The following is a 25,506-nucleotide window of genomic DNA, read 5'->3' on the forward strand; positions in this document are numbered from 1 at the left end:
TCTAAGCTGGGAGCTCGCCCCAAGATTGTTTCTACATATGACTCTGTCCACTGACCCCTCGGTGCAGGTCATGTGTTCTCTTGCATCACTATTTGGCTGGTACTTTATTCAGTACCAGATTAACTCTTTATGTGCCAGGCCCTTATATTTCAATCTTTAAGTAACTTGATTGAGTTTTTTTGATGAGGTACAGAAAGGGTTGATGAGGTAATGCTGTTGATGTGGTGTACATGGACTTCCAAAAAGAATTCAATAAATTTCCAAATAACAGGCTTGTCAGCAAAATTAAAACTCATGGAATGAAAGGTACAGTGGCAGCATAAATAAGAAAATAGTTTGAGGCAAAGGAAATAGGGGGTAGTAATGAAGTCATTTTTTTGGACTGAGGAAGGTACATTATGGGGCTCCCCAGGAATCCTGCTTTTCTTGATATATATTAGTGACCTAAATCTTGGGGTACAGGGCACAATTTCAAAATTTGCAGATAACATAAAACTTGGGTGCATTGTGAATGGTGAGGAGGCCAGTGATGGTGATCAGGTGTACATAGGCAGGTTGGTGGGATGGGTGGCCAAGTGACACATGGAATTTAATGCAGAGAAATGTGAAGTGATTCATTTTGGTAGGAAGAATGCAGACACAAAATAAAATAAATTTATTAGTGTCACTGTAGGTTCACATTAAAACTGCAATGAAGTTGCTGTGAAAATCCCCTAGTTGCCACACTCGAGCACCTGTTTGGGTACACTGAGGGAGAATTTAGCATAGCCAATGCACCTAACCAGCATGTCTTTTGGACTGTGGGAGAGACCAGAGCACCTGGAGAAAACCCACACAGACACGTGCAGACTCCACACAGACTCCAAGCCAGGAATCGAACCTGGATTTCTGGTGCTGTGAGGCAGCAATGTTAACCATGTGCCGCCTCCAAGGAAACAATTCTATAGGAGGTACACAAGCTGTGGAATTTAGGCACATATGTGCACAAGGAATGGCTGAGAGAGCAGTTTAAGTAAAGGAGAATCCTGAGCTTTGCACATAGAAGCATAGACTGCAAAGGCATGGAAGTAATATTAACTTTTATAAAACACTGGTTTGACCTCAACTAAAGTATTGTGTCAATTTCTGAGCACCACATTTTACAAAGATGTGAAGGTATAAGAGTGGGTGCAGAACAGATTCATGAAAATGAAGGACTTTAGTTACATGGATAGATTGGAGAAGCTTGGTCTGTTCCCTTTGGAGAAGACAAAATTTGATTAAGAAGTACTCAAAATCATGAGGGGTTTGGACAGAGTAGATGGAGAGAAACTGGTGGATGGATCAAGATCGAGAGAACACCAACTTATAAAAGGCAATACTGACATGAGGAAATCCTTTATTATCAATGCGTGATTAGGATCTGGAATGCACTTCCTGAGATTGTGGCAAAGGCCTATTCAATTGTGACTTTCAAAAGGAAATTAGACAATTAGCTGTAGAGAACAAAATGCAGGAAATAGCAGGACAGTTGTATAGATAGGATGCTCTTGCACAGAGCTCGAACAGATACAATGGGCCAAATAGCCTCCTCCAGTGCTGTATTCATATATCACATGATGGATATCACTTTCTGTCACACCCTTGAATTTCCTTTTCTGCTCCACCACCTCTTTCTCCTCCTTTAAGACCATCCTTAAGAGATACTGATTTGACCAAGAATTTATGTTTCTCCTCCTCATACCACCTTATTTCCTTTGACCATCATTTTGTATTCTGATTACACTTCTGTAAAGTGGAGTTGTTTTTACATTAAAGGCACTATATCAATGAAAGTTCTTGTCACTCTGTACTCAAAAATATCTTTTGATGAATGTAATTGTTCAAAAACAATTGGTAAAATGTTGTTTGGTTTCAGAACATAGCACTCTGTCACTCAAAACTAAAGCAGAATACTTTGAAAGCTGACATTGTTTTGCAAATCTATTATAAATTCGGAACAAATTTACATCATCCAGCAGCTGCTTGTTTCATTCCTCTGAGATGTAGAAAACAAGACAATAAAATCTGCAGAACACCAAAATGGTTCAAACAGATGAACAGTTACTTGACATTGTAGAATTGTTTCACTCATCACTGGCCTTAAGAATAAGTTGGAAAGATCATTTCATGAGGTAAGATTGATAAAGTTGCACTTTAATATGAAATTCTGAAGCGTTGAGACCTAATTGTCAGGAACCATATGATTTGAAGAAAGAAATATGCAGAAGGATTGTACTCACTTGAAAGAATGCAACGTGAATGGTAAGAGCGCTAATGTTAGTGTGAGAAGTACTTTGTGGAACATCTGAATATTTCTTTCCCTACTTTTTATCCCCCACCACCCCTGAAGGGAAAGAAGGGAGAGCTCTGAAGAAGGGTCATCCAGATTTGAAATGTTAGCTCCATTCTCTCTCCAGATGCTGTCAGACCTGCTGAACTTTTCCAGCATTTCCTGTTTTTCCTTCAGATTCCACTATCCACAGTAATTTGCTTGGAGTGGTGGAATACCCAAGGTGATCAGTACTGTTAAGACAATACAAGACTCACAAAGTCAGTGTTTCTTTGTATAAAGATGTAACTTTATTAAACGAGCAGCCGCCAGGAGATCATTAAAAGGGTTAAGAAGCTCTGACATAGAGCATCAAAACCTGTCCAATGATTCTAACAATACAATCAGAAAACAGATCAATTATAGATATTTCTTATCAATCATTCCTGTCTTACAATAACTTTAAATAAATCATCTTCAAGATACAAAAATCAACAATAATACCTGTCAAATACTCTGGCCAATTACATTCCATTCCTCAGCATAACAGTATTTTATTAGTCTGTGCAATCCGGAAGGTAACTCCTGTCTTGACTGACCCACCCCCACCTTCCATACCCTGGTTAACTAGAAACCTAAGCCACAGAGTCCAGAATTCAAATTAACATTCTTACAGGTTCCCTTAAAGTTCACTGTCTAACCAGACAAACATGTGACCCAACATTGGGGCACTAGTCCATCTTGTCTGGACAGTAAATTAGCCCTATTCATCAAATGTGATTAAGTGTTCTAACAGTTCTTTCATCCAAAACTTTAACTGATGAAACTTGCACATTTTCAAGGTTCAAATATTCTCCTGAACTATGGCTTTGCTCTTATGACATTTACCATGATGCCTTGTGATAAAATGGCTTTTGACCAAAGTGAACAATATTCCTTAAAATCAATAACAATACATTTAAAATACCAGCATTTATATTTTACAATCATAATGACTTATTTGAATTAATCACTGCATCTCATGTATGTAAATTACTTCTTGTTAGCTTATTTTAAAGCCATTTAACTGAATGCTGCTGGTTCTGTCAGTGCCTCAGTGTGTACTGATTTTAAAAATCTCACTAATCTTATTACCCCACTTTAGAGAGTAATGGTTAATGGGCTCTACAAGTAAAGTATATTGGCCAATGTCAGTACTCTTATCCCTCAACAACCACATGGAGGACATAAGCACATAGTTTCCAGGTGAAAATCACTAGATGCCAATTAGAAGCAGTTGCCTGATGTAACAGCTTCCTATCATTGTGTGGGAATTCTATACTAAGAAAATTCTTGTCAAGGAATATTGGCCAAAAAGGCCCCCCTCCTTTTGGGGAGCTGCCCCCTTTTTTTTTGTCCGAATGTAATTTAAGTTTGTTTGCTTGGTTCGGCCCACCTGAAAGAACAATATTGGCCAAAAAGGACAATCACTAATTTAGAATGCAAACTGACAATGTTTATTGAACAATAGAGATGATACTTAAAAATGTCATTAGCCAAAGCACAGCAGAATACACAGATCCAATATGTGTTGGTCTGTTTTCCTATTGATTCCTAGATTTTTGGAGTCTTCTTGGTTCCTTGAACCTAATCTCTTGATTTGCTATGCCCTTGGAAATTTTAGCTTAGCCAACTTAACTCTGATATGCATACAAGTTCCTTCATTGCTTTCAGACTTCAAATATAGTGGATTCTGCTAACCTGCAACTTCCTAGTTTACCTAAACAGCTGAATCTTCCAGCCCACCTTAACTGCTGAAGCTACACACTTTGCAGCTACCTGTTGAGTCTTTTTCTTTCTCTCTCTCTTGTGGAAACAGTTCTTTTAACAAAGTCTATAAGAATGTACTTTACTACTGATTCTCCCCAGGTAGGCTTTAACTGACTGGACAAACCCTTGGCAGCTATGTGGTTGTATATTCACTTTGTCTTGAAGCAATTACTTTAGCCCTGGCATCCTGCCTATACTGGGTCCACTGATCTCTAATATTGGATTACTATGGCAATCCTGAGACAGTCACTTTAGTCACTATCTGAATGTATTATGAGGTTCTAATGGCAATGCCTCAGCCTGTGAAAAATACCCATTGACTGGCAAGGTTGCACGCAAATGCTAACTTCCTAGCAAGTACCCTACATTTAACTTTTTCTCCCAACAAATACCTCCCAAAGGTATCCTAAGAGGATGTTAACCCTTGGCAAGTGAAATAACCTGAGTGATACACCCCTATTTTCACACCCATTTTGCAAGCAGTTTTGTGACATGCGCACACAACTAATACTTCTAACCCCGATATTTGCAACTCTTGGCCAATGGGAAGAGCATTCCTAGCCTTTCCATAACAATCTAATCTTATTTTTTTCATCTATAACTGGCAATCCTTGGAACATTCTAGCCCTCAAGTCAGCTTCCTCTCTGTCAGCATTGTAGCTTTAGCTTCCCTTCCAATTGCTAAACTATAACTTATATCTTTTACCAGATGTCCTAGAATATCTAGTCCTCAGGCCCAACTTCCTGGCCAATCAGCAATATAACTTTGATCTCTCTGCTAAGTTAGACTCACTGGAGCCCAAATGTGCAATTGTGTCCTAGCTATAACTTCAGTTCATTCACTCCTGCGTGTTTTCCTTAAAACTACATCATATTAATTGATATTAAAGAGATGCAAGTTTTCAGATTTTCTGAACAACATGAAAATTCACAAATCATCTCAATAATACAAGTAAGTTGAGACTTTTCATCGCTAAGAATACATACAGTTCAATTTTACAATTTAATCCTTATTAATTAATTACACAAATGTGCCAATACGGTGAAGTCTAACAATGGTGTGGCTATATTGGAAAACTCTGGCACCCAAAGCCAGCTGAACATAAGATCACATATACAAGTCATTGCTTATGGTCTGCATATCTACACTCACTAAACTATGGAGTGCAACCTTGTCTAACAAGGTCTTAAAGTGGAGTGTGTAAGTTTTTTGGGCCTTCTAAAATGGCAAAATGGTGTGGCAAAAGATAGCTGGAACGATGTCGTACCACTGCAGTATGAAGGGAAAGACAGCTTGTAGTCAGGGTGATGGGGAATGAATTGGCGAGATCATTCCCTTTCGCACCTGACAAGACAAAGAGAAGTGCAAACTTACTCAGTGGTGAAATTGTGTGGTAAGTGAAAGAAGAAGAACACGCCTCCTTCAATGACTTCATTGTGTCCCACAATGTCTTACAGCCAGTGAAGTGCTTTTGAAGAGCAGTCACTGCTGTAGTGCAGGAAATATAAAGGAGAATTCTCTGGCTGTTCACACCACTGGATTCTCTGGTCCTGCTGCGTGTTTCACAGGGGTATGCAATGATATCAACAGGAAATCCCATTGACAGCTTTAAGACCAGAGAATCCCACTACCAATGAACAGTGCGCCACCTCCTGCTGCTGAGAAACATATGGCTGGGAGGCCAGGAAGTTCCCCCTATAAACCAGGGAGCGAATGTGCAGAATGATGAGGCTCATCTGAAAGGACAGGGTAGGTTATGTTGTGATGGGGAGGGAATGAGAACAGAAACCTAGGAAATGAAGCAGACCCTTTCTTGCCAAATAGTGTAAAGAGAAAGATCTGACAGAGAGGAAAGGAAATTTCTAGAAACCCTTACAGGAAACAAAAGATAGAGATGGGTAAATGGGGAGAGTGGATGAAGTCTTTACAGGAATAAGGGTGTGAAAAGATTCCCTTGGTAGCTATATGGAAAAGGGTGGGCTTGCAGATTGTGGAAAATCTAGAAATTGGATTTTCAGGAACTATCCAGAAAGAAAAGAGTTAAAGCGGAAACACATAAAACTGAGTGAATTGGAAACATGGATAATGTAATTCTCACAATCAGGGTAAGAGTAGGAAGCAACAGCAATCAGTGTAATTGGAATTTGGAGGAAACCTCCAGCAATCAAAACCATTAACCTGTCTTTTGAAATGCAGTGTATTTTTAGCATTTTCTGATTTTTTATTACGGACAATATTCCCCACAGACCTTGCTGGAGGTGTGTATGTGCTTACCAAGTGAGCATAAGGTGTGTCTTACATGACCAAATATCTTCCCAAATATATTTGCATAGAATAAACTACAAGGGCATGGGACTGAAGAGAACCCTCCCTATGTGGAGCTGTCTCCCTGGTCTGTTGCTATGGGCATGGTATCTAAGTAATTCTGTTGTCACACAGCATCTAATTAACTTCTCTCTTCAAGTTTCTAGGTATGAAAATTTTAATATAGGGTATGGCAGGGTAGTGCTTATGTCATTGAACCAGTAATCCAGAGATTATGAGTCCAAATCCCACTATGGCAGTTCATGAATTTGAATTCCATTTGTAAAAAGCTTCAACCATCGCCATCATTGTTGGAAAGCACCAGCTCCTCTAGTGACTTAAAGCGGTGACCCACGGCAGCGACCAGTAAAAGTGACCACAAGGCCAACTAGTTCGCCATTGTACCCTTTGGTGTAGGGAATCTGCCATCCTAAGTCTGGTATGGCTCATTTATGACACGAATCCCACAGTTAGTGGAGTATAATTGCCCTCAGATTTAGCGAGCCACTCTGATACGTCTATCTGTTATCAGGTCCAGCAGCTTCTCAGATGCAGCTGAGGATGGGAAATAAATGCTAGCCTTGGCAGCAATGCCCACGCCCTGACTATGAATTTTGAGAAGCACATTTACTGGTACATCCTGGAGCAGTCTCAAAGGGCTGAATTGCCTACTCCCGCTCGTAATTCCTGTGTCCTAAATCCATGTATTGATAGGCACAGTGGTGGTACAGATGTGGTACAATGTTAGCATTCATACCTCTGTGGATTGGTTTAGCTCAGTTTGCTGGATAGCTGGTTAGTGATGCCAACAGTGTGGGTTCAATTCTTGTACCAGCTGAGATTTATTAACAAAAGCCTGCCTTTTCAACATTGCCCATCACCTGAGGTGTGGCAATCCTTGGGGTAAATCACTACCACTCACAGCCTATGGTCATCTGGGATTATGAGAACTTTACATTTTTTAAATCTCTGGACGAGAAGCTCCTGGTTCAAATCCAACAGCAAGACTTGTTGGCTATTGAAGGAGCAGTCACATGGGGTTCACCAGGCTGGTAATCAGCTTGGAAATCCCTCCACCAATTCCCCGCTGTCCTCAGAGGGGAAAACACGGTGTGTGTGCGAAGCTACTTTAAAAAATGTAATAATGTTGACTATATGTTGGCACAGCATTAAACACAGACTGGCTGCATAAATTGTGTATTTTAAATGTGTGAAAATACTGATGTATGCGCATTATTTTTCCGGAGGGGGCAGTGGCTGTTGCCCAGTTGCTTCCCCTTCTGATGTTGCTCCTGGCAACATGTTGCTGCGATACAATTGCTAGGTTGCTGGTGTTATGATAGAGATTATTGCATGCTGTTCTGCTCTGATCTATTACGCACCGCCCCGTTTCATTCATTTCTCCCAGTGAGTGCATGATCCCACTTTGATTTGACTGCGTCCCCTTCCAGCACTGCAACAGTCCAGTGACACCCCGGTTGGTGAATGGGCGGGAGCGGGGAGGAGGGGGGCACCAATGGACTGTTTTGGGGGAGTGTCGGCGTCTGTCATCCAGTGTTTATACCAGAGGGGCACTCCCCAAACCGAACATTGCGCCAACCTGAAAATTGGGCGGATTCTCCTCGCTGCTGTTAAAAATTGAGTATTAGGGTGACTATTTCTCAACTGCAATGCTTGCTGTCACCTCCAATAACCCCCGCCCCCTCCCTCGTTGCATCCTGTAGGAGGATGGGCTCTTACTCTTTGGAGGAGGTGGGTCTGCTTGCAAGTTCTCTGCAATGTCATTGACGGAACCCAGGTGGAAAGGATGTGATGCAGTGTTTTTTTAAAAGGGTCTGTTTTCAGCTTTCCTCCTCCATCATCTTCCCCCTCTCTACTGTCAATTGCAGGATGTCAGTTTCCTGACTGCAACTGACATTTCGCCTGCTGCTGCAAGGTTTGGGTGGTGTATGTATGTGTGTGTGTGTGTATTTCTGCAAACTCCGCAATGCCCATCCTGTTGCACTCCATCCTGCTGCTGATGCAGTGACCGTCCCGTTTGACGCAGCTACTGCAGCAGCCGGAGAGGAGGGGGAGGCTGGGGAGGGGATGGGAGGAAGACAACAGATCCCGCCTCCCCTCCCTTTGCTTCCTCCTCCCCCTCGCACTGTTAGGCTGCTTTGTCCTTGATTGACTTCTCAGTTCACCAATGGGACACTAGCAGTGCCTGTCAGTCAGGGGCTGGCTGTGTAACGAGCTGTCAGGCCAGCCCCAGCTCAGGTACCAGTGACTGGGAGAGCCGGCTGGCTTCCAGGTGAGCAGTAATACTGTCCACTGACTTCCAACCCCCAAAGCGCCACCGGTAAGTGAGACAAAATGCAGCTATTTAATCTCCTCTTTCTTTTCAGGAGCTGAGCTTTTCTTTAAAAAAAAATGCACAGCTTTTGTTGAAAAGCAATAGCTACTAAAGTCCTGCTTGTGCTTAATTCCAATCCTGCATTTTAAATCCAAATGTTTTCCCCAATGTCACTCGCGCCTTATATGAGTACCATTCAAAGTTTCACGCGTAGTTTTAAGAAATCAGTTTTCTTAAAAACAAATCTATCAAAATCTTTTGGCGGGCAATTGAATTCACTTTTTAACAGATGAAACGGTTCCTCGGGGTAAGGGGAAAAAGCAATGGCAGGTAAGACAGTGGATTAGTCGTATATTAAGCTACAGCAAGTGGCTAAAAAATAGCTTTATAAATTTGGGACACCGTGAAAATATTTGCCACAGGTGGGCGGATAAATAATCTGCAGTTTTACAAAATAAGTTATCAGTCAGAGACATTCAATGCAATGAAATGCTTGATTGTGTTGTAATGCAGTGTGTGTGTTTCTCACTCGGGAGTGTGCCAGTGTTGGTAACATGCTGCGTTCGCGATCAGCACACTATCGGAGAGCAACTGGAGAGTGAATCACATACATTGTGAACAGTCTATATCCTGGCAACATCCAGTGTGTATGTGCAGAATTCCGCTTTGCTGTCTCTCAGCCACCTGCATATTTTAAAATAGCTGGCTAATTTTTTTTAGTTTTAATTTTGCAGCAACAATGCACTGAATAATTTTCCACTGCAGTCTGCATTTCTGGATGGGTATCTAATTCAGGGATGGAGGTGAGGTCGGCTGCATCCTGTAGTTGGCATTATGTCATCCCTTAACAGTATCTGGAATTCCATATTTTAGTGCAAGGGAGCATCAGGGAGGACACCACAAAGAAGTTAACAGTGCTCAATGTGGGTGGGAGGGAGGTTTGTGATACCGATTGTTGGTATCACTATCTTGGCAATCAGGAGTAAATTTTGATCCTGCTTGTTACTCTCGTCTCCCAGGCCCCACCCTAGTTTTTCCCCCTACCACTTCCTTGGAGAATACTTTGGTGAACTGTTCCTCCTCTGCATTTTCCACCTTCTCTCTTCTCACTCCAGGGAATGTGTTTAAACTTTGCCAATGAGGTTCCTAATGAGCAATTTCTGATAATGATCATCTGGCTATTTGTATGGATTGTAGATGGCGAGCAGATGATTAAATCAGCCTTCCAACTATCCTGTTGCTGACATTGGAGCGCAGAATATACTACACTCCCAGTCAATACCAGGAGTCTCACTGGCAGAGTAATGTATTCTGTTTTGCAATTTAACGTTGGTGACCTTCTGTTCCCCTCTAATTTACTGTAAGCTAAGCTGTGAAAGAAATATTGCTATTAACACACTGGGGAGACCTCCCAGAATTTACATATTGGATTGCCATGGGCTCAGTGAATCTGGGGGGGGGGGGAAAACAGGAGGGCTGAACCCTAGCTCTAAATCATTGTTTAATACTCCTAGCATGTGACACTCTGTCGAACCAAGTCTCTGGAGGAAATGAAACAATGTCAACGGTCTGAATGAGAATTAATCGGGAACATATATATTTAAAGAATCAATCTTGGATAAATTGAAACAGATACAAGTTGAAGGAGGTCTGCATTTAACATCAGACACCCAAGCACTTCTAGAAAACAGCAAATATCTTTTAAGATTGGATACTTGTTGGAGTTCTTATCAGAAGTTGGTTGAATCATATTATGGATGTCTGCCCCAGCTGCATTAAGGTTCAATGAGATTGTAGGATCTGAGTGCAGGTCAGCCTTGCCCATAGTGAGCTTTGGGCAGGGCTCTTTAGCCTTGATTACAATTTGGCTTGCAGAAGGTAGTATACAAAGATGAAATCCATGAGGAAGGCAGTGAGAACCCACCTCATCTACTCTTCCCTAGTAAGTTACTCTGGAATCTTTGTGGCTGGAACTCACCTCCTAAGTATGTGTTGCTGGATAACGTTTCATGTAAACAGCCATCGCTATCCACTGGTGACCAACTTCGAAACATAATTGAAGAAACCTCACCGAACTTGAGAACTGCTCCATGTGTATTTGATGTAAATACTAGCGTTTGGTGCCTAGTAGGCACAAGGCAATGCAAGCTATTTGATCAATAAAACCATCCAAAACAGACTTTGTTTAATTGTCATGCAAATTTGCTTTCTTTCATTTAAATAAAAACATGTAAATTTTCAACAGTAATCTATCCTGGTTTTTCACTTCTGACCAATCCAGTCATTAACCACTTCAAAACCACAAAAATCTCATTGCTCGTTTAATGTAAAAAGTCCCTCTTCCTACTGAATATTTTGTTTCTTTGCTAAATAAATCTTTTGGGGAACAAATGCAGGGTTTTGGTCTCCCAGATTTTTTATTTTAATAAGTCAGCAGTCTATTTTAGATCATAACCATCACATATGCAAAACATTTTTCATTTTAAAAAAATCAAGAAAAAGTTAATTGTTTCCTTCAGGTCTCAGGTAAGCTTCTACAGTAAGAGACAACATGGCCCCATTCACCTGTAGATTCGAAGAAGAGTGGTTAATCTCTAATTGATGTTTATAAAAAGAAACTTACACTGCAGAAAGAGGCCATTTGGCCCTTTGAGTCTGCACCAACCCTTTCCCACAACCCCATACATTTAGTCTGCTAATCCCTCTAACCTACACATCCTGGGACACTAAGGGGCAATTTAGCATGGTCAATCAACCTAATCCACACATCTTTGCCAGGAATTGAATTTGGGTCCCTGACACTGTGACACAGCAGTGCAAACCACTGTGCCACCCCAGTTCATGGTTTTAAAGACATGAGCTAAATATTGTTCTCTTCTCGCACATTAGGAAAGAACTTGTGTTTGTCTAGCACCTTTCACATCCTCACAATGTTGTACTTCACTTCACATTCAAGTAAATAGTTTGTTTGAAGTAAGGTCACTGTTGCAATGTTGGAAGAACAACAGCCAGTTTATGCATAATCTCCTAAAATCTTATAAATTAAGACAAATGTGAGAAATAGGAGCAGTAGTGGACCACCATCCAGCTAGTTCTGCCATTCAATACGATCATGGCTGATCTTCACCTTCAACTCCATTTCCCTGCTCACTCCCCATATCCCTAAATTCCCTGAGAAACCAAAAACCTGCCTATTCCAGCCTTAAATGTATTCAATGCTGGAGTATCCAAACCTCTCATTGTGAATTCCCAAGATTTGCAATGCTTTGAGTGAAGTGATTTCTCCTCATCTGTCTTAAATTATCTTTATCCTGAGACTGTACCTCCATGTTTTACATTCTCTGACCAGTGGAAACAATCTCTCAGCTTCTACTCTCTTGAACCCCCTTCAGAATAGGTTTCAATGAGATCACCTCTCATTTTTGTAATCTCTCAAGAATATAGGCCCAATTTACTCAACTTTTTATCATTAGGACAACTTCTTTATCCGTGAGACCAATATAATGAATCTTCACTTTAACACCTCCAATCCTTCTATAGCTGTGAAGACCAAGCTGCATACGTTATTTGCCAAAGCCCTGTGCAATTACAGTAAGACTTCAATATTCCCTGTACTCCAGTTCCCTTGTAATAAAGGCCAACATGCATTTGGCTTCCTAATTGCTCACTGTAATAATGTTTTGTCTTTGTTGTACGAGCTCACAAGAGTGTCTGAACATCACACTTACGAGTTTCACACCCTTTTGAAAAAAATATTCTGCTGTACTATTCTTAGAACAAAAGTTAATGACCTTGCATTTCCTCACAGTATACAGCGTCTGTCATCTTGTTCTCTGCTCACAAAACCTATCTATTTCTTTTTGCAGCCTCTTTGTGTCTTCCCCGCAGCTTACATTTTCAATTAGATGTATATCATTGTCAGAATTAGTAACATTACTCACTGCTTTTCACCTAGGTCAGTAATATAGAATTTAAATAGCTGACACAGCAGCACTGATCCTTGCAATGCTCCACTTTTCACAAACAACCTACCAACTTGAAAATGCTCCATTTATGCCAACTCTTTGCCTCTTTTTCATTGACTGATCCTCTCTAACCATGTGTATATATTATCCCAACTCCATGAGCTGTTCATTATCTTACCTATTAACCTTTTGCGTGGCACCTTATTAGGTATGTATTGGGAATCCAGATGTACTACATTTACTTGTTTCTCTTTATCTATCCTATTAGTTACATCCTCAAAAAAACTCTAATGAATTTGTCAAACATGATCACCCTTTTGTAAAACCATGTTGGCTCGTTCTAATCATACTAACTTTCCAACTGTGTTGGTAAGACTTCTGTAATAATAGATTTCAAAATTTCCCCAATAACTGATGTTAGACTAACTGGCCTGTAGTTCGGTGTTTTCTCTCTTTTTTGAAAAGCAATGTTAAATTTGTTGACTTCCAGCCTGATGGGACCATTCTCGAATCTAAGGTATTTTGGAATATCATAGTCAGCATGTTCACTATCTCTGCAGCTATCTCTTTCAGAATCCCGCCCATGGACCTTTCCATGGTCTGCCCCTTGCCTGCTCTGATTTCTATGGTGGGCAGGACAGTAAAACTCTGGCCAGGGCATTAGACATCAGTTCCTGAGATTCGCTGGATTTTAGTCACATAGGTTTCTCTACTAAGTGCACTATGACTGAGTCAAGGCTGAAGCTTAAGTATGCAGAAACTACAAATTAAAGGGAACATCTGAGTGTGTTGAAAAATTTACTTGAAAGGAGAAATTGTGTGAGAACAGGAAGGGAGCGAAGTTGGAGAAGATGGGCTGAGGGAAGTTTAGGAATAAAGCAAAAGCATCAATGAAAGATGCCTAATGGATTAGGTGAAGGGAGACATGAGGAAGACAGGCTGAAGGTGGGGGAAGGAAGGGGGAGGATTGGTTGGCAACAGCTGCAGCTGCCTCTGTGTTGTTCCGAGTACAAACGCTGCCGGCCTCTGGTTGGCGGCAGCTGTTACCGAGCAGGAAGTGGTCTTCTGGGGCCGCCAGTCCAGAGGAAGGCCTGCTGCTGTTCACCTAACTGCCTGATGGGCAGACAATATGGCAGGCCTTCCTCCTCAGAGGTGGTGCAGGTGTCACGTCACTAGTTCAGGCAACAAGCGAGATGCCTGCAGAGAATGGAAAATTCTTCCCATTGTGTGGTATTCAGAGAATATTACAACCACGAAATATATTCCCATAATGCCTTTAATGCAGCAAAACATGCTAAGGTGCTTCATAGGAGTGTTAGGAAGCAAAACTTGACACTAAGACACTCAGTGTTCTTGAGGGAGCTGATTAACGACTGGCCAGAGGCAGGTTTTAAGGAATATTTTAAAAGAGAAAAGAGAGTTTAATGGAAGATACACCAGAGCTTTGGGCCTTGGTATCCAAAGATGTGGGCGATCAGTAAAATTGGGGGTATTCAAAAGGCCAGAATTGAAGCAATGTAAACATCATGGAGGGTTTGGGCCTGGAGGAAAGTACAGAAATAGGTAGTGGGGTCTATCCAAGGAGTAATTTGAAATTGTGGTTTTACTCAGTTGGGAGCCAATATATGTCAGCGAGCATAACAAGAATAGACAAATGGGACTTACGTGAGTGAGGAGATGACAGCAGTTATTAGAATAGAGTCAAGGTTATGGAAGGTAGCATGTTGGAAGCTGGCCAGAAGTCCTTTTGAATAGTTAAGTCTAGAGGTAACAAATTGATAAGGGTGTCAGCAGCAGATGAGTTAGGTGATATTACAACGGTTTATATAGGTGGTTTTAGTGATGGCTTAGGGATAAAGGCTCAACTCAAACTCAGATATGACACCAAACTTAGTCTGTTTCCACCTCAGACAGTTGCCTGCAAGAGGGATGGAGCGAGGAGCTGGGATGGAGTGGAATGAGAACTAATGACAATGGCTCTGGTTTTCCCAATATTTAACTGGAGGAAATTTCTGCTTGCCCAGCCCTGAATAGCAACAGTGGAAGAATTGTGAGGTGATGGTAGAGAGACAAAGCCAGGTGTTGTCAGCATTCAGATGATGTTGCTGAAGATGAGAAATAAGAGGGGACCAGGGATGAGTCTTTTGCAGCAAAGGTAAGAATGGAGGAGTGGTGGATATGGGTGTTGCTGTATGGGCCAGCATTTATTGCCTATCCCTAATTGCCCTTGACCTGAATGGTTTGCTAGCCATTTCAGAGGGCATTTAAGAGTCAACCACATTGCTGTGGGTCTCAAGTCACATGTAGGCCAGACCAGGTAAAGATGGCAGATTTTGTTCCATGAGGGACATTAGTGAAACAGATGAGTTTTTACAACAATGGTTTCATGGCCATCATTAGACTTTTAATTCCAGATTCTTATTGAATGCAAATGTCACCATCTGCTAGTTGTGGAATTTGAGCTCAGGTGTCCTGTGTGGCTTCTGTCTACGATTAGATATATAGCAGGGCCTCCAGCAGTAAGTGATGAAGTTGGGGGAAAGCACCGAGCAGGGGAGCAGGTTGAACCCTATGAACCCCTCCTTGTAAGGTGCAGTGCTTTGATAAGCTAAAGAGCGGCGCCTGATGCCGTGAGGTGAAGGAGATGCAGAAAGGACTAATCCTGGGTGTCTGAATGGCAGGAGCATTCAGCAGCTTGGAGAGGGACTAAAAAGCCAGAAAGAGAATTGAAAACCCTAGTCAAATTAACTGGCAGCAGCAATGAGTCTAAGAAGCCTCATGAGAGAGAGAGAGAGTGTGAGAGGACAGGATTGCAGCCAGGAGCTCAGCAGGAGAACAAGCCTGGTAAGTGACTGCATTGAGGAGCCAAAACCCTGAATAGGACAGAGAAATGAACATTGGTAGTGAATATTCTCTGCAAATAGTTTATTTCTTAGAGTTACACATCTCTTCAGAGGTGATAAGACTTTGATGCCAGTTGAATAAACACACCTTGTTTTTGAACCTAGTGCAGACTGTGGCTAAATCGTACATTGCAGATAGGGAAGAATGGGATCAGTGAGGCAGTCACACCCAGCTGGATGACAGTGGAGAGGCATCAGAGGAGGAGGGTGTGTTCAACTGTGTCGAGGACTGTAGACAGTTAGACTGCGGTGAGGAGGTTTAGTATATCGCCATCACAATCGCATAGAACTTCCTCTGTGATTTTGATAGGAGCGGTACTCTGGATGGGTAGAAAACTGATCAGAAAAACAAAGAACAGTACAACACGGAACAGGCCCTTCAACCCTCCAAGCCTGCGCCAAACATGATGCCTCTCTAAAGTAAAACCATATGCACTTAAAGAATATGTACCCTTCATTTTCCATCCTATCCATGTATTTGTCTAGATGCCCCTTAAATGCCATTATTGTACTTGCTCCCATCACCTCCCCCGGACGCGCATTCCAGATCTCTGTCCATCCTCTGTGCAAAAAAAAACTTGCCTCGCACATGTCCTGGATTTAAGTATGGAATTCTGGGAAAGATGAGCACAGGTTCGGGAAGCAACAGCATCTTCGAGGATTTTGGCATTGAAAAGAAGATGGGTGGTAATTTGGAAGGGCGGTGCAGGTCAAACATTGTTTGATAATTTGAGGTCAGGAGTGATGATGGCAGATTGCAAGGTGGGACAAACATTTCCTGAAGAGAATGGGGGATCAAGGATTGATCAGTGACTTAGTTACACTCTGACAAGGAGCAGAACAAAAAGAGGGTGATTTATTGGGAAAGAATGAAACGAGTGAGAGGGAAAAGATGCAGTGAGAACTCGTGCGGGATGGGACCTCTCTCATTGCAACAGGCCTTTTTGGGCAGGGGGAAGTGATTGGCAATGACACCGGGTCATTTGGCTTCCATGACTGAGTAATCTGGATAGCCACATGAACAGACTGGGAATGGAGGGATACAAACGAATAGTCTAGTTGGAAGCATGAGCGGCGTAGGCTTGGAGGGCCAAAGGGCCTGTTTCCTGTGCTGTATTGTGCGTTCTTTGTAATGGCAGCCACAAACCAAGTATCCACCAGGGCTAGGATTTGTGTATGCTGAGGGTCTTCCTGTGGGGAAGGGGTATCTCAATGGGAAATGGTGATTCACTAATACAGTCAGAGGGTAGAGGTTGTGAATTGGACTATGGGAAAGCCTTGCTGAAATAGGCTGGATGGACAAGTCTGGTTATCCAGTTGACTTGATTTTAACCTAGGTGGAGCTCCCCTGAAGCAGAAGGCTTGCAAATGGTTTCTCTTATTGACATGGCTTTTGGCCTAATGGCACTTGATTGAAATCCAAGTTTCTGCTAATGCATACCAGTGTACTCCTGACCCTAGCTTGAACACTTTTGTCCATTCTTGAGTTTCCACCCACTCACGCGGCATGTAGCAAGAAGACTGGTATTTACAAATTTTGCCTTGAACTATCAAACATCTAGCACTACTTTGGATTGGTAGAAAGAGGAACTGAAATGCAGGTTCAAGAAAGAGTTTGGGAGGAGTTGCTTAAGTTATGGTAAAGGTTTCAAGAGATGCAGAAAGGACTAATCCTGGGTGTTCGAGTGGCAGGAGCATTCGGCAGCTTGGAGAGGGACTAAAAAGCCAGAAAGGGAATTGAAAATCCTAGTCAAATTGACTGGTGGCAGCAATGAGTCTGAGAAGCCTCATGAGAGAGAGAGTGAGAGGACAGAATTGCAGCCAGGAGCTCAGCAGGAGAACAAGCCTGGTAAGTGACTGCATTGAGGAGCCAAAACCCTGAATAGGACAGAGAAATGAACATTCAAGACAGCAAGGCCGCAAACTTTGTCACAATAGAATCAATGGAGAGAATGCACAGGATAGTGGAGTGAAAAAAATAAAGGGCTCAAAAAGGGAAAGTGAACATGGAGAAGGCAATTGCAGAGTTTGTTCAAATAAGGCCACCAAGGGCTTTCAGCAAGATCACTTTAAATTTCAAGGTGCTTTGGGACACAGAAGCCAGTATCAGAAGATTGCCAATATGAGTACTGAAGAAGGTGAGGTGGTCCTTCAAGCCTGTTTGGATCTTTCTCTCCAGATGCCCTTGCTATCCTATTCTGCTGTTCACTGCTCCAATATCTTTTGCATTTCTCTTTTATAAGCAACTAATTCCTTTTTGAAATAATTTATGGGACTGTGCTTCAACAGCAGGTTAAGGATAACTAATTCTATATTCAAAACATCATCTATTTTCACCTCTTTGGGGTGCAATTTCTGCAGGGGTTCTCTCGATCTGCTGTCATTTTCTCTGAACCTCAACCATCTGTGAACTCCAACTTGACTAAAATTCAGCTGTTTGTGTCCATTCTGCTTTCCTATCTCTGTTCTCTTCTGGACTCACACTCCCCTTCTTGAATCTCCATTCCATAGCCTATGAATTCTTTTACTTAACAGATGCACCATAGAAAGCATTCTTTCTGGCTATATCACAGCTTGGTGTGGCTCCTGCTCTGCCCAAGACTGCAAGAAACCACAAAGGGTTGTGAATGTAGCCTAGTCCATCACTCAAACCAGCCTCCCACCCATTGACACTGCCTACACTTCTCGCTGCCTCAGAAAAACAGCCAGCATAATTAAGGATCCCATGCACCCTGGACATACTCTCCCACTTTCTTCCAACAGGAAAAAGATACAAATCTGAACTCACGTACCAACCGACCCAAGAGCAGCTTCTTCCCTGCTACCATCAGACTTTTGAATGGACTTACCTCCCACTAAATTGATCTTTCTCTACACCCGAGCTATGACTGTAACGCCACATTCTGTATTCTCTCCTTTTCTTCTCTATGAACAGTGTGCTTTGCCTGTATAGCATGCAAGAAACAGTACATTTCAATGTATACTGTTAAATGTGACAGTTATAAATCAAATCTCTAACTTGCCCTAGTGTCCTGAGCAGAAATGCCCATCATTCTGGTGGCAATGTTTTTACTCAGCCATTTCCACCACATTATTCTATCACAATGAACCATGGGGTGCCTGCTTGGTGATGAGAGGGACCTGCTCTCCATATTTGTGTTTAAATATCTCCCCTCCCTTTCAGCCATTCACCCCACTATCCCTGGCAGAGCCTTCAGCTGGCTTCGGTCTTGATGAAACCCATTCTATAACCGTTTGGGTGGAATTCTCCCGAGCCCCTGCTGGCAGTTTCAGTAGGGGCTGGGAGAGGCAAAAATTCAACAGGAGTCCAAAAATCATTTCAAACCAGAGTGAACATCTCACGGGATTGTCCACTGGTGCCAGCCAGGGTGGATCAAGAAACCACTGGAGACTGGCGTGAAACTGATTTATATCATGCAGATGAAGACCCAACCGCTATTCCACACACTCCATCCCCAAGCTCTCGATCCTCTGTGAAGCCAGTAGGAAAAAACACTGGTCCAGAACATGTCTAGAGAATCGTGGCTTGCAGAAGTTGGGACTCGCTTGAACAATGCTTGCAGCTGCCTCCAAGAGTTCAGCATTGAGGCTGCCTTCAATCCTGGACCCCACAACACCACAATAGTGGGTCGGGGGAGCATCAACACGTGGATCTTTCAGATTCATTTTCATGAGGAGGTTCACCTTCCATCCTTGGTGTTCCTGCAAGTCTATCTTCCCTTTTACAGGTGGCCCATCTCTTTTCTTCAATGGTGGGTCAGTGATGTTGGGCACCTATTTAATATGGCACTTGGATATGATAGTGGGACTTGCACCATCATGCCCATCCTACCACAGAATAGGGGCAAAACTCTCGATGTATAATGAACGAGGTCAGCATCGGAAGATACAGCACAGTCTTCTGCCGGCCTCCACAGCAGGAATCTTTACATTCCTGCCTCCACCGCAGGATGTAGTCCATATAGGAGAATTCTGCCCTTTGTCTCTCCATTTTAAATCTTCCAAAACCATCTTTTAAGCCCATCCTTCAGACTATGTTTTTAGCCCCCTATCCTAAATTTCCCAATATTCCCAATAACATCTATTGCTTATTTTCCCTGTAGAATATTTTGGAATGTGTTTTTAAGTGGTGCATGTGATTAAAATGGTTTTGCCTTTCCTAAAACTACTACAGTTTTACAAACAAATCACCGACATGTGTAACCTCCCTCTCCCTCCCACCCTGCTTATTACAATTCCTGCAACTAATTCATTCCTGTTTTTTCCCCATTATATTCACACTCACACTAGTGTTTTTTTTAAATTTTACTCCATTCTTAAAGTTACAAAGCCAATGCATACAGTAGATACGGCAAGCCCTTAATCTTGCTTGGTCCAAAAACCAATTCAAATTCAACTTGAATCCAATTCATGGTTCCCACAAGAGAGACATACAAGATCCAAGCTGGCAAGAAAAGACATTGCTCCTAGTTCATCAGATTAAATTATGTAATATTTCAGATGAGTTATACACCCCCTCAATAGCTGCAATGCCAAATATTTCTGGACTCCTATGCAAAATCCAGAAGTTACATATCCTTGAGTGTTCAGTGGCAGTCTGGTGTGAAGGAATTATGTATCTTTCTTAAAAATGATACTTTGAACCTCAGTGTAACATGAGAATCTGCACAGTGTAGCAACAACTACTTGTAATTTGAATCCATGGCATCAGTGTTCAAGGTCTTGTCTCAAGTCACAGAGTAAACATATTTTTGTTTCTCATTCTCTTTGCAATACACAAGTCTGACATGTCCTTCCTTCTGTGCTGGATGGTGGATTGGTATTAAGCCAGCTGTTTGTTATTATACAACCGTAGAGCACTCTGGGGCTTAGCTTAAAATTGAAGTCTGAACAGTTTGACGTGACCTTGATTTTATCACCATCACAAAACAGATTCAGATGAGTCAGAGAAACTTGGAATCAGTCCAACTTGGCTTATACATCCAAAAAGAAGTAAATTCATCAATTCCCAGCTCCCAAAGGGAAATTGTGCTTATTGGACCCACAAGCAAAGGGAATGTGGAACAGAGTTGGGTAAAGGCAAGTCAGAGCCATTAGACCTTTTCAGGTAACACTGAGTGCTAAGAGTGTGGAGAGTCAATGACAGCTCCCCCATCCTCCTCTTCACTGTATCTAGTTCTCTCAAGAGATTTTCTTCCAATGCTCCATCTGAGTGACATCAATTCTAAATGCAATTGTACATGTGTCTCCTAGATCTGCTGCATTGGTATCATTGCAAGCAGGGCATTTGATTGACATTTGTCCATACACTGTACGGAGACTTCATTAATAGAATAAAAAGATTTATTTACAAGTTTCTTCAGCAGATAATTCTAAAATACCTCTGGTCTAGGAGAACTCCTCCCCTGAGGTGGTTTCCTGTTCTCTGCTGTAGTAGAACTCCTCCCCCTGGGACTCGAAATGCCAGTTGGTCACCCAGATCAGGTGACCTTTACTCTGCTGTGATGCTCTTAAAGGGACAGTCACAACAGTTAGCTAATATCCTCGGGCTTAAACATCTCATTGTGAGCTTTTTCACTGCTGTGTCCCCTATTGAAGTTTTAACCTCTCTCTGAGCTGGACAGTGAGGTTATTAAAGAAGATGAATGATTTCTTCAGCTGATGAACCAAGTTTGTTTGTCCAAAACTAAAATTTTGAATTAAGACTTTTTTGATCAGGATTGATGCAGTCATAGGTTCTCAGTTGACTGATATATGCCATTGCTTCCTTACCAAACACCTTGTGTGGTTGTTTGAAAGGAACCCAGATGGAATCTCCTGAGCAATTTATCTTTACAAACAATTCAAATGCTGCCTTATTCCTTTCTCACTGAGCTTTCAGCACCTTGGACATCTTTTCCCTGAAGCTCCCTGTGGCTTTGGTGGATAAGATTTATGCTGAGATTGTCTAACTACAATGAAAGTAAAATACTCTAGATGCTGGAATCCTGAAATGAAACTTGAAAATGCTGGAAAGACTCAGCAGGTCTGGCAGCATCTGTGAAGAGAGAAACAGAGTTAGTGTTTTGAGTCCAATATGACTCTTCTTTAAAAGAACTCTTCCACTATGTACAAACAAACAATTTAGGAGCACAAGTAGGCCACTCAGCCCCTTGCGCCTGTTCCACCATTCAATACAATTATGGTTAATCTGATTGTAACCTCAACTCTACATTCCTGCCTATCCCTATAACCTTTCACCCCTTGCTAATCAAGAATCTATCTACTTCTGCCCTAAAAAAAAACTCAATAACTGCTGCCACCATCTTTTTGACGAAGAGATTTCCAAAGACCTATGGCCCTCTGAGAGAAAGAAATTTTCTTCATCTCTGATTTAAATGGGCGACTCTTTACTTTTAAACAATTACCCTAGGTTCTCAATTCTCCCATATGAGGGAAAATTCTTTCCACATCCACCCTTCCTAGACTCCTCATATCTTACATGTTTCAATAAAGTTGCCTCTTACTCTTCTAAACTCCAGCAGATACAAGTCTAGCTTGCCCAACCTTTCCTTATATGACAACCTGTCAAATCCATGTATTAGTCTAATAAACCTTCCCTAAACTGCTTTTAATGCATCTACATCCTTCCTTAAATTGGTCTCACCAATGCCATGTATAACTGAAGTTCCTTATAATTGCTTTCAGTTCCCCTCACAATAATTGGTAGCATTCTATTAGTTTCCTAATTACTTGCCATACCTTCATACTAACGTTTTGTGCCTCATGCATTAGGATGCCCAGATCTTTCTGCACCTACAGAGCTTTGCAATCTCTCACCATTTGGATAGTATGCTTCTTTTACCCTTCCTGCCAAATAGAAAATCTCACACGTTATATTCCATTTGCCAGATCTTTGCCCACTCACTTAACCTGTCTATATTCCTTTGTATTCTCCTTATGTCCTTTTCACAACTTACTTTCCTACCTATCTTTGTGTCATCAACAAATTTAACAAGCTTAACTTCAAGTTATATAACTTGTTTAGATTCTGGCACATCCAAAATTATAATTGAGACCTCACCGAGGCATGGAAAATGACTGCTAAATTTTGGTTCAAACACAATTGGAGTACTATGAATAATTCTGGTCACCATATTACCATTTTTAGAGTCAAATGAGACAGTGCAAAATGGATTTGGTTGGATGATATTAGACCTGAGATGGTGCAATCATCAGAAAAGACTGAAGAGCCTGAAACTTTTGCCTCCAGAAGGAAGAAGATTGAGAAGTAATCTAATTGGGATCTTTATTTTGTGAAGATGTCCAACATAGCAGATATGGATGTCACTGGCTAACACAGCATTTGTTATTGTTGGGAGGTGTGAAAAAAGACTGTGGGAGGTCAGGTGACCAAAGTTTTTCGACTTTCAGTTCTGTTTTGGTGTTAGAAGAATAGCTGAAAGAGGTCTCTCTCTGTTTTGAAAGTTTTACCAGTTAGCTGAAAGCACAATTTATTGCCATCTTGCAGTAAAGAATCATGTGTTTTGGTAATTTTGGAGAGTTGATGACTACAAGCTGCTCTGTGTTTTCAAGATCATTTACGATCAGCATTCAACCCAGGGAACTGGATTCCAGTATTAAGTGAGCTTTAGCCTGTGCAGTAATAAGTCTGTTTAAAGGGTTTTGCTTTTTGGATTTTGGTTTTAATTGGAACACATTAGAGATATCAAGAGTTTTATATTATAGTGGTTGTTTTGTTTCTTGTTTATAATTGATAAAAGTTCTTGCTAAATTCCTTAGTATACATGTTGACTACATTAAGTAAACTTTGTTTGATAAGACCTCCTTGGTAGGCCACTTGACTTATACCTGAGGTGGAACATCTCATGCTTATCCTAGCCAAATTCAATGTGAAAAAACTTATGCTTCAGGCAAGCTTCATAACATACTTTGGAGTTTTTGACCTGAACAATAACACTATTTAGCAATTCCTGCTGGACAGCCTGTATCTTGGGCACATAATTCACATTCACGATATATCATTAAGATGCACTCTCTCTGTAGATCAATGGGAACTTGGTACTTTTCCACAAGACCATGACATATCAGAGCAGAATTAGACTATTTGGCCCATCAAGTCTGCTCTGTCATTCAATCGTGGCTTATCCCACATGGAACACAAGGTGGGATCAGCTTCGACTTCCCAAATCTGGGGAAGTTCACCCTTGAAAGGCTTCTTTAGATATTTTGCAAATCTGTCTTGGGTTTTGAACATAAACCAGTACTGGACCTGTAGAGTTCCAGACAGGTAAATTGATTTCCTTGCCTTATGAGGTTCTAAGATTATTGAGGGTAGATGAGTAACTTGGTATTTGAAACTCAAATAAATCAGCCATGATCTTATTGAATGGCGGAGCAGGCTGGAAAGGCTGAATGGCCTACTCTGGCTTCCATTTCATTTGTTTAGTTAGTCTCTTGGATGAGATGGAATTCTTCACATTCGGAAGGGGGCAAAAAAAGAGTTAAACTCTCTCAGGTTAAAACGAAGTTCGCCATGTGTTCAGCTTCTCCATCATCCTCGAACAGACCATGAAAATTCCACACATTAATGAAACGGTTTGTTCCAAGAAATAGAACGACCGAAAAGAAAACAACATGTGGTAGCACTTCTTCTCTGCAGATTGAATTTTGGATAATGCTGAAAAACAAAGTTGAAATTAATAGCACAACAACATTCTCTCCTCATTTTCTTCTTCAAAGAGAAAACAGTGCGTGTGGTCCCAGGAACAGCGCTCTATGTCCACTTCAGCTGAAATGAGGATTGACGGCGGGTGGGTGATAAAACAGCACATAATTGTGGAAAACCAGATTTATGAACCATAATCTCTGACCCCTCGGGTGACCAACAGTTTCTTCCTCGTTAAGTACAAAGAACAGTACAGCACAGGAACAGGCCCTTCGGCCCTTCAAGCCTGTTCTGATCATGATGCCTGCCTAAACTGAAACTATATGCACTTACACAGTCTGTCTCCTTCCATTCCCATCCTATCCACGTATTCATCCAGATGTCCCTGAAATGCCACTATCATACCTGCTCCAACTTCTCCCTGAGCATTGCATTCTAGACAAAAAAAACTTGCCTCACACATCTCCTCTGAACTTTCCCCATGCACCTTAAACCTATGTCCCTAGTACTTGACTTTTCTACCCTAGGAAAGAGCATCTGGCTATCCACTCTGTCCATGCCACTTAGTAGTAGGTTTAAAAAAAAATGTTTTGTGCTCCACTGAGGCACTCAAGAGGGCAGTAAATGATAATTATTTGAATAGAAGGGATACAGGGGAATGGCACCAAGTTAAGTTGCCTGTTTGGAGAGCCGGTGCAAACATGATGGGCCAAATGGCCTCCTTCTGCACTGTAACGATTCTGTTGATTGGTTGAAATCCATCAACAAAGGCACCATTTTTCAAACACAATGTTATTTTGACAAATAACACTGGAGTTCTCCCGTGTATCTATAGTTATCTAACATTTTATAGAAAGATTAAAAAAAGGAGTAGGCCATTTGGCCCATCGAGCCTGTTCCACCATTCAATGTGATCATAACTGATCCTCAATCAATGCCGTTCTCCCACTCCTTCCCTAAACCCCTTTAGAGTCTAGAGATCTATTTATTTCTGAAATATATTCAGTGATTCAGCCTTTTGTCGTAGAGAATTCCACAGGTTACCACTGAGTGAAGAAATTCCTTGTCATCTCAGCCCTAAATGGCCTAGCTTGTACCCTGACACTGTGACCTTCATCTAGATGTTCTCACCCCTACCCCACACACCATAGACAGGGAAAAGTCTATGCTGAGTGACTTCTATGGCGACTATGGAAAAATTCCCACTTTC

The 25,506-nt window shown here is 41.7% G+C and overlaps 1 protein-coding gene across 2 annotated transcripts in view; it reads left to right on the forward strand.

Moving 5' to 3' along the window:
- The first annotated feature begins 8,650 nt into the window (after positions 1-8,650).
- Positions 8,651-25,506, forward strand: part of cntn1b (contactin 1b) — a 683,679-nt gene continuing 666,823 nt past the window's right edge. Inside the window, exon 1 of one of the 2 annotated variants that reach the window (XM_080190723.1) lies at positions 8,651-8,697. The gene's annotated coding sequence lies outside the window, so the exon portion shown is untranslated. Of the gene's footprint in view, positions 8,746-25,506 lie in introns of both variants that reach the window. The other variant, XM_080190722.1, reaches the window with a different exon arrangement.

Source organism: Carcharhinus amblyrhynchos, chromosome 6, assembly GCF_965287045.1.
Source record: "Carcharhinus amblyrhynchos chromosome 6, sCarAmb.v2.hapA, whole genome shotgun sequence".
Taxonomy (NCBI): domain Eukaryota; kingdom Metazoa; phylum Chordata; class Chondrichthyes; order Carcharhiniformes; family Carcharhinidae; genus Carcharhinus; species Carcharhinus amblyrhynchos.